The following is a 10,795-nucleotide window of genomic DNA, read 5'->3' as shown; positions in this document are numbered from 1 at the left end:
ACCTTCAGCAAGTCACATACCCTCTCTGAGCTTCAGTGTCTTCAGTTGCAAAGTAGAGATCCTTCTATTTACTTTGCAGAATTTCTCTAGTAATTCACACACACACACACACACACACACACACACACACACACACACACACACACACACACACAGAGGCATTTAACCCAGAACTGCTTTGCACACACTAGGTACTACATAAATGATAGCTGCTGCTTCTCTTCCTCCTCTTCATTATTATTATTGTTGTTATTATTACTGTTATATTATGTATGCCAGCCTTGAAGGGGCTCTCTGAGTTGAGTTTTCTCCTAGTCTGACCCCGGTGCTCTTGTTTCCTTATGGTGTGGTGGGCCAAGGAGATCGATGATGATCCCAGGCCAAACACACCTGCAAGATGTATTGAGCCGAGGTCCTTGTTGACAAGCCAAATTGTTTTTTCTTTTATGTCCCAGAGACTGAGCACTTCAGGGAAGCCCAGACTCCTCCAGGAAGCCCATGTCTGCTCTTAATCATTGGGCTTTGCTTTATCCAAACAAAGCAGAGAGGTTGCTCATCATTTCTCAACTGGTCAGAAGCAGCGGTGGGCTCTTCCTGCACATAGAACCCCAGAGGTGATGAGCTGGGGATGGGGGGTGGGGTGGGGGGGTTGTGTGTGTGAGGATTCAGGCAACAGAAAATCAGTGGCTTCCTCTTGATAGTTTCTGCTCAGGAAGAAGCCAAAATGCCCTGGATCAAAGGGGCCAGGTGGCTCACGAAACCTCATGTCCCTGAAAGGGGTCAGTGAGCTCAGAAGTTTGAAAACATCTGCCTTGAGAGTGATTCTGCCTCCCCACTGGTGCCAACGGGTTTGGTCACTGAAATGGCAGAGCTGACCAGGTTAACAGAACTACTGGTTTGAATCCATGATGAGAAACAGATCATGTTCAGGCCTCTCCTTGGACCTACTGAAACTTCCACATTACCAGGATCACCAGTCTGGCTGGAGCTACCAACACAGCATTCTTTGCTCTTTTAGAACACAAAGCTACCTCCCCTTGGGGCTTCACTTTGCAGCCACTGAGAATCCAAGCCTTCTGCTGACTGACATATTTCTATGGGCCAACTGGCTCACTCTGCAGTGCTTCCACAAGAATGGTCTGGCTGGGAGCTTAACTCCGGGTCATTTCATGATGAGGGGTTTCTGAAGAGGAGGAATGTGCTAGCTATTTCCTGAGATGAGAGAGGGGAATTTTTTTTTTTTTTTTACTGTAACCACTCAGAACAGTCTGTGCTAAAACAGAGTTTTGTGCTGGGAGACAGACCATTTCTGCAATGATGTAGCAGAATCTTTTAAGGATCTTGCCAATGGCTCCTTACTGGTGTCACATCCGATTTTTGTTGTGGCCAACACTTCCTGGAGATCGAACACAAGTTCTGATACAGAGGTAGCAAGTGCAGACTCCTGTGATAATGTAAGAACTAGGGATAAAAGTCTTCTGTAAATATAAATCATTCATCGTGAGAGGGGCGGGACCTATGGTAAACTCATTCTCACCCATCTACATGGGCAGATGACAGCTCCAGCTAGTTGTCATCAAGTAGAAGTGCAAGCCTGGATGATTTATTTTCCAATGTTTCACAAGAAATCAGAAGTTTACGTTTGTATGATAAATATGTGATTTTTAAATATCTTTAATTTTTTAAAATAAGTGAAGCAACTTTTGGTTCTGGAAAGATGGAACAGACACACTTTACACTATTTCTCCTGCTAAGTACAGTTAAAAACCCTAGGCATTGTATATCAAACAAACATAAGATTCTGAAAGAGAAGAAGGCAGACTGGCCAGCAGCTCTAGACCCACGGGAAAACTCAGCATTGAGTGCCCTGAGTTTTCTTTTGGCCTCATACTTGTCCAGTTGGATACTGGAGAAGCCAGCAAACCAAAAATGGCAATGAGTACAGACAAAAGCCCCAAGAAAAGCCTGCTTTCTGTAGTCAAAGGACCAGGAAAGGAACAGCCTAAAAAGACAGACAACCTTTAGATAATACTCCCTCTACTCCAACCCTACCTCTACCCCCTTCAAAATGTAATTACAGGGGCCAGCCGACTGACTCACTTGGATAAGGGCACGAGCTCTGAGCAACAGGGTTGCCGGTTCGATTCCCACATGGGCCAGTGAGCTGCACCCAAACTGAGCTGCCAACAGGTGGCAGGACGGCTCAGCTGGTGAGAGCACGTGCTTCTAACAACAAGGTTGCCAGTTTGACTCCCACATGGGATGGTGGGCTGCACCCCCCCCCCCAACTAAGATTGAACACAGCACCTTGAGCTGAGCGGCCGCAAGCTGCCAATGGGCCAGATGGTGACTTGACTTGGAGCTGAGCTACCTGCGCCCTCCACAACTAAGATTGAAGGACAACAACTTGGCTGTTCCCCTTCCCCAATTCCCTAATAAAATCTAATACACACACACACACACACACACACACACACACACACACACACACACACACAGTAAGTCCCCGACTTATGAACATTCGAGTTGCAAACTTTCGCAAATACAAACGATGGTGATGTGGAGGAAACTGATAGGAAGTGCAAATCAATAACCATGGAAACAAAAGTGAAAATAATTGAGAGATTGGACCGAGGCAAAAAGATGGTAGATGTCACTTGTTCTTACAACATGAATCATTCAACCACTGGCTTTACATTGTGTATTTCTGTCAAAGGTGTATAAGACTCACTTTGTTGGACTTACGAACAAATCTGACTTAAGAAACATTCTCCCGGAACGGAACTTGTTCGTAAGTCGGGGACTTACTGTATATTATATACATGGTTACAAAATAGACAAAAGACTTGATGAGACATTCCACCAAAGACAATAATTATGGCAAATAAGCACATGAAATGAAGTTCAACATCATTAGATATTAGGACAATGCAAATTAAAACCATGATGAGCTATCACTATACACTTACATGAATAACTAAAATAAAAAATGTGACAATACCAAATGCTGGTAAGGATATGGAGAAATTTAATCTCATATACCGCAGGTGGGACTATAAAATGATACAGCCACTCTGTAAAATAGTTTGACATTTTCTTTAAAAAATAAGCATACGCTTACCATATGATCCAGAAATTGCACTCCTGGGTATTTATTCCAGATAAACGAAAACTTAGCTCCACATGAAAACCCATAGGCAATTGTTCACAGCAGCTTTATTTACAATAGCCAAAACGTGGAAACAATCAAAATGTCTCTCAATTAGATGAATGGTTAAACAAAGTGTGGTACATCCATATCATGTATACAGGGTTAAATGGGGGCCCCCAAAAAGATATGCCCACGTCCTAATCCCCGAAACTGTGAATGACCTAATTTAGAAAAAGGGGCTTTGCAGATGTGATTAAGTTAAGGATCTCCAGATGAGATCAACTTGGATCATCTGAGTGGTCCCCAAATCCAGTGACAAGTGTCCTTATATGAGATAGGAGAGAAGGAGACACAGACATAGTGGAGAAGTCCATGTTAAGATGGAGGCAGAGATTGGAGTGATGCAGCCACAAACCAAGGAATGGCTGGAGCCCACAGAGGCTGAAAAGCACAAGGAAGGATTCTCCTTTAGAGCCTTAGGAGGGAGCATGGCCCCAGTGACAGCTTGGCTTAGGACTTCTGGCCTCCAGAACGATGAGAAAATACATTTCTGTTTTTAGTCTCTAGGTTTGCGCTAATTTGTGATGGCAGCTCTAGGAAACAAATGCACCATGGAATACTATGCATCAATGACAAGGACCACACTTGTTACAGCAACAACTTAGTTGGATCTCAAGGGCTGAGTGACAAAAGCCATCTCAAAAGATCACATACTGTATAATTCCATTTACATAGCATTCTTGAAAAGACAAAATTAGAGAGATGGAAAACAGATTAGTGGTTGCCAGGGAGTAAGGATGGTGGGCCAGGGGGTAGTGTGGCTCTCAAGGGGCAGCATAAAGGAGCTCTTTGTGGTGATGGAACAGTTCTGTATCTGGATTGCAATAGTGGTTGCCAGAATTGAAAGGTGATAAAATGACACAGAACTGCTTGTTCACGTTGTACAAGTATAAATTTCCTCCTCTTGATATTATAATATAATTGGTAAAGGGTACATGGGACCTTCCTGTACTGCTTTTGCAACTGCCTGCAAGTCTATAATTATTTCAAAATAACAAGTTTTTTTTTTGTTATGTTTTTTGTTTTGTAGAGGGCAGTGTCACTGGCCCTCACATGTGGGATCCGAACCGGGGCCCTCTGGCGTCCCAAGCCAGTTCCTAACCATCGTGCCACTCGACCGGCCCCAAAATAACAAGTTTTTAAAAAAGTTTTAGAGCCTGAGGGAGATTTTTGGGGTGGTGGACATGTTCTATGTTTTGATTGTGGTGGTGGTTATAGGGGTGAATAATACAGTTCTCAAAACTCATCTAACCAGATTCTCAAAATGGGTGCATGTGATTGCATGTAAACTACACCTCAAGAAAGCTGGGGGTTTTTAAATTAAAAAGCAACAAAAGTATGTGGAACAAACAAAATACATCAGTTTTTAGCCTGAGTTTTCCTAGGCCAAACGCTGGAATAGTCTACGTTTTGCCACCCAATACCTTACAAATCAGCACAGATTACTGAGCACTTCAATGCAAGGGTTCCCTGGCCTCCCAACATCTTATAGAGAATAGAAATAGGTAAATGGTTATCAAATGAAGGTGAATAGAGGTCTGTTGGAGAGGAGATACCAACTCTGGCCTCCAGCCTCATGACATGATTTTGAGTGCCTCTTGCTGACATATCGGGAGCTATTCCTCTCCTTGTGGTCCAAGGAGTAAGCACATGCAACCAGCCCACCTAGGTTATATTCTGTCTGTCCTAGTGAGTAAATGCTCCAGGATATCAGAGGAGGAAGCATGGACCAAGGGTGATGACTCATTGTATCATTTGGAAAGCTATTTCTCTCTCTGTACCCCGTTTCTCTATTAGGCTGTGAGCTTGACGGCAAGCTTTTCTATGTCCTTCTAACCCTTTTTGTCCTTACACTGAACCCAGTAGCCACTCAAGACTCCTTTCCTACTGATTAATTTCAATGTCATTTGTTTAGGGAAATACACAGCTATTTCTGATATGAAGGGAAGTTCATATTTAAGAACAAATTGATAAGTGGGCCTGTTTTATGAGCTGAAGACAGTGGATAAGACACTTAAATGGAAGCCTTTCCCATCCCAGACCAACCTACTTAGCCTCAGGTCTGTTTATCATTTAGAGCAGCCAAAGACCACTTCTAGGAATAAGTCTAAAGAAATAATAGCATATGTACATTAAAAGGCATGTAGAAGAATATTGGTTGTAGCCTTGTTTGGATTTAACAAACTGGAAATAAAAAGTGAAAGAGGAAATACTAAAATAGATTATGCAATACTCCAAATGTCATACTAAGTAGCCATAAAAAAGGAGAGGCAGACCTTGAAAAAGTTCTACATTAAAAGAAAATGCAAGGCAACTAAAATAACAAACAAAAATATGATTGGCAAAAGATTAATGAAAAAAATGCAAGTTTCACAGTTCAGGATACACACACACACACACACACACACACACACACACACAGAGGGTGCCAAAAAAATGTATACACATTTTAAGAAAGGAAAAAACTGTATCAAAATTACACTGACGGTAACCACTTTGAGCACCTCTCGTAATTGCAGAAGTCAAACATGACTTGTGTTCATCTTTTGTTATCAGTATATATTGAATATTACAATTTTAATACAGTTTTTTTCTTTCTTAAAATGTGTATACATTTTTGGCACCATATATATATATATTTTTTTAATTTTTTTTTTGCATACCCACACACATAGTTTCTTTTAAAATGAAATTATATAAACATATATGAAATTAGGAAAAAGTCTGGATGATACACAATAACTCTTTGACAGTAATTGCTTGCTTTTGGAATCTGGGATTAGAGGCAAGTATTTACTTTTTACTTTAGAGATTTATTTAAGAAGCAGTAGGGTTAAAAGAAACAACCCTCTCAGAGCCACGAAAAGAAGCTCACTCTCACTCATGAGTAGCGCAAAGTAAAACTGGACTGGTGTTTCGTTTTTCACCTATCAGACTATCAAGCATCAAAAATTTTGGTAATATTGTTTTGGCCTGAATATGGCAAGCAGATCTTCTCACACATTAGAGAAGGGAGTGTAAATTGGTATAACCACAATGTGTGTAATTTAGCAATATCTTTGAAAATTACAAATGCATACGCCTTTTTATTCAAGAATTTCACTTCTAGAAATTTATACTTCAGATATGACTTATCTGTGAGATTTGACATTTATACAAGGTTATTCATGGCAGCGTGGTTTGTAATAGCAAAAAAATTGAAATCACCTAAAAGTCTATCAATAGGGTATGAGTAAAATGAATTATGATATATTCATATACTGGAATCATATACAGTTATTTGTAAAGAATAAAGCACCTGTTTAAATGGTCTTCTCTGAATTGATTATTGTGGTCAAGAAATGAATTGTCTTGATTGGCTTAGGCTTAGCTGAGAAGGTCCCTCCCGCTGGAGTGGGGAAGAATGCTGGACCTTTGTCATTTTCCTATAACGAAGCCTTAACTTGGGCCAGTACTGGGCCCTTGGTCCCTGCCTTGTACTCTTGCCTGATTTCATCTCAGTGCTTTGATCAGCCCTCTCAGGGACCAGAGTTCATTCATTTATTCATTCAATAAATATTAATTGTGCATTATTATATGCTAGATACCATTACGGGAACTGGGATATGGCAGTGACCAAACAAGCACACCCTTGCCTTCATGGAGCTTACATTCTATAGTTCTCCCTTGGAGCCAACCCCCCTGGCTGAGCCCAGTTTTCTGCAGCTTATGCCCACAGCCCATTGCCCACGTGCGAAAAGATCTGCAAAGCATCTAGCTCAACTCCTGAATCTAAAAGACAGTGTGGCATCATAGAACGAGGTCAGTTTTTGGAGCTTACAGACTTGGGCAAATCTTCCCTATGGCTCTTACTAACTGTGAGAACTTGTACAAGACACTTACCCTTTCTGAGCCTTATCTGTAAAATGAGATGATGCCAGCACATCCCCTGTAGGGTTGTAAGGACTGAACAGACCTGATATTTGTGAAGCATGTAGCGTTATGCCTACACAATAGGAGTTCTACACATGGTTAGATGTTTGGGTTTTATATGTCAGAACCAGGAGGCTCGTGCAGAGGGCTTGGAAGGGAAAGTGACTCGGCATCCAGGAACTGGGACAGGAGAATAGAAGAGTGTGAAGGAAAAGGAGGCTCTAAGCACAGTCCCTAGCAGGAACACAGAACTCAGAGAGGGTGGAGAAGTGGCAGATGGTGGGCAGCAGCCCCTGCCAGGATCATCTCTGGTCTGGGGAGCCTGAGTGTGACAAGCAGAGAGAAGGGTGGGCAGCAGGGCTGAGGCAGCACGTAGGTCACAGGAATCCAGATGGCAGAGGGACAGGGGCTGTGAAAGGCTGGAACACAGGCAGCAGATCCTGCCGCCACCAAGTCCCCAGGTCCACCCACATCACTGCTTAGCCTTCCTCTCCTCTACAGCGGTCCCTGCCACCTCTTCAGGAACTTCACACCATCCCTGATCCATGCTTTCCAACTTCTTCCTCTCCACTACTACTTTCAGATCAGTATGCGAACACACCCAAATCTTTCCCTGCTTGAAAACAAACAAGCAAACCAACTCCCAGTTCCACATCCCACATTACTACCCTATCATTTTTCTTTCCCTTCACTGCCAAACTCCTCTGTCTCCTTCCCACTCCTCAACTGACTCCAGCCTGGCTTCTGCCCCCCCAAAGTCTGCTGATTCTGCTCATGTCCAATCACCAATAACAATTAAAGACTTACTGTGCATCCTGGTGCAGGCCCTCTTGCCTCTAGTCTGCAAATGTGAACTTGGAGAGAGAGCTGGTTTCCTTGTGCGGCACAAGAGGGATATAGGGCCCCTCGGTGCCTCCCCTATAATTAGAAACAGTATAATGATAAAGAACATCTGCACTGCATTTCGTGTCACCAAGGGACTGAACATGTCCCCTGCTCAGAGCCCGTTAGTGGTTTCCCGGTCACAGTGAGGATAATTCCCAACTGCTTTGTACGAGGCCATCCAGGCCTTCGCTCCTGCCCTTCTCTCTAACCAGCCTCATCAACAACTCAGCCCACTCACCCCCACTCCTTTCTGTCCCCACCGGCTCTCCTCAAACACACAGAACTTATTCTTGCCATTCCTGCCTCAGCACTTTTGCACTGACTGTTGTTTTTGCCTGAGCTGTTTCTTCCTCTACACTGTCCCATATGGAAGTATGGCTACCCCAAACTGAGATGTGCCACAAGTGTCAAATGCACACAGAATTTTGAGGACTTAGTTCACAAAAAAGAATTTAAAATATCTAATTAATGGTTTTGCCAAACACTGATTATATTTTGAAATGATAATATTTTGGATATGTGGTGAGGACTAACTACCTTGATATTTGAACTATACTATTGAAATATATTACTGAAATTAATTTCACCTGTTGCTTTTTACTTTTTAAAAAAGAATAGACTTTATTTTTTAGAGAAGTTTTAGGTTCACTGCAAAATTGAATGGAAAATACGGAGTTCCCATATATGAGTACCTCCCACCCCCATAAATGCACAACCTCCCTACTGTCAACATCCTGCACCACAGTGGTACATTTTTTTATTATCGATGAACTTACGTTAAGTCATAATTATCAGGCAAAGTCCATAGTTTATATTAAGGTTCACTGTTAGCATTGTACGTTTTGTGGGTTTTGACAAATGTGTGATGTGTATCCACGATACAGAGTAGTTTGTTTCACTGCCCTAAAAATCCTATTCACCCTTCTCTCCCCCATTACCCCTGGCAACTATTGATCTTTGCTCTTTTCTTTTTTTTTTTTTTTTAGCTGAGCCATCCTGCTACCTGTTGGCAGCTCAGCTCGGGCTGGACTCGAACCGCTGTTGCTCAGAGCTCAAACTCTTGAGCGAGCTCTTAACCAACTGAGCCACTCGGCCGGCCCCTGCTCTTTTCTTTTTTAATGTAGCTACTAGAAAATTTAAAAGCACACACCTGGCTCACATTATATTTGTATTGGACTGCATTGCTGTAGATGTTGACAGGGCTCTTTTCTTCCTCTGTTCAGGTCTCTGCTTAAATAGCACCTCCTCAGTGAGGCTTTCTCTGACCACCCTACCCTATTTAAAATAGGAGCTCCCACTGTCACGTTTTCCTTTCTTCTTTATTCTTCTTCCTATCACTTATTCATAACTGCAATACATGGCAATTTTAGTTATTTGTTTAATGTCTGTCTCCCCTATTAGAATTTACATTTTGGAGGGAAGATACTTCTTCTGGCTTGTTTATTACTGTATCCCCAGCTCCTCTAACAGTATCTGGTACATAGTAGCCTCCCAACAAGTACTTGTTTAATTAATTAGTAAATTTCAATGTCAGTAAATCCAAAGGTCTCTTGAGTCAAGTAACTGGAATGATAATGATGACAACGATGATAACAATAACAAGAAAAGCATCAGCATAAGTTGTCTTCCTTGCTCTCTTGGGAGTAAGGAATCTTCTTTACCAATCTTCTCTGTGTCTCTCTGGTCCGAAGTGGTCCCATGTCCATGCCAAAACCAGTCACCGTGGCCAGAGGCAAAGCCCATCACTGACTGGCTTAGGCAATGCCATATTCATTCCTTTTCATGTTCAACTTTTCAGCCACTTCCTTCCTGTTGAAAGTTGCCTCTCCATTGTCCTATGACATTCTCCTAGTTTTCCTCCTACCTCTCCGAGTTCTTCTCTCCCACCTACCCCTTAACTGTTGATACAGCTCAGGGCTCTGTCCTCCCCTCTCCTCACTCTTTGCACTTGACCTGGGTGAGCTCAATATGGGTCCACTTTCAATCCTTATGCAGACAACTCCCAAATCTCTTTCCAGCCCTGTCCTTTCTCCTGAGCTCCAGACCTAGATATCTCCACTGAGTAGCCCAAGGGCACTTTAAAGGGAATATGTCTAAAAATGAACTCAGCATCTTTCTCCCAAACCTGTACCTTCTATATAACCTTAGAGAATGATAGCATTAATCTGCCTGAGACAGAAATCTGGAAGTCATTCTTGGCGCCTCTTCTCCCTCACCCTTCAAATCTAGTTCATCCTTAAGTCCTGTTGATGCTCTTCTAAATGCCTTTGATTCAATGCACTTCTCCCATCTTCATCACTATCACTCTTGTCCAAGCTCTTGTCCAATCTTGTAAGGCCAAGTTTAAATGTCTTCTAACTGGCACCTATCAGTGGCTTTCTCACACTCAATTTAGCCTCCTTGTAGTCTAGTCTCACAGCACCCAGAGTAAGTTATTCTAGAATGCATATTGGATTAAGTCCCTTCCCTGTTTAAAATGTTAGAATGGCCATCATCAAAAAGACAAGAGATAACAAATGTTGGCATGGATGTGGACAAAAGAACAATTGTGCACTGTGGTTAGGAATGTAAATTAGTGTAGCCATTTGGGAAACAGTATGGAGGTTCCTCAAAATATTAAAAATAGAACTATCACATGGATCCAGCAATCCCACTTCTGGGTACATATACAAAGGAAATGAAACTGGATATTGAAGAGATATCTTCACTCCCATGCTCATTGTAGTATTATTCACAATAGCCAAAATATGGAAACAACCTACATGTCCATCAACAGTTGAATGGATA

The sequence above is a fragment of the Hipposideros armiger genome, unplaced genomic scaffold, assembly GCF_001890085.2.
Source record: "Hipposideros armiger isolate ML-2016 unplaced genomic scaffold, ASM189008v1 scaffold_10, whole genome shotgun sequence".
Taxonomy (NCBI): domain Eukaryota; kingdom Metazoa; phylum Chordata; class Mammalia; order Chiroptera; family Hipposideridae; genus Hipposideros; species Hipposideros armiger.
The sequence above is the reverse complement of the archived record's forward strand: the minus strand, read 5'-3'. Positions refer to the sequence as shown.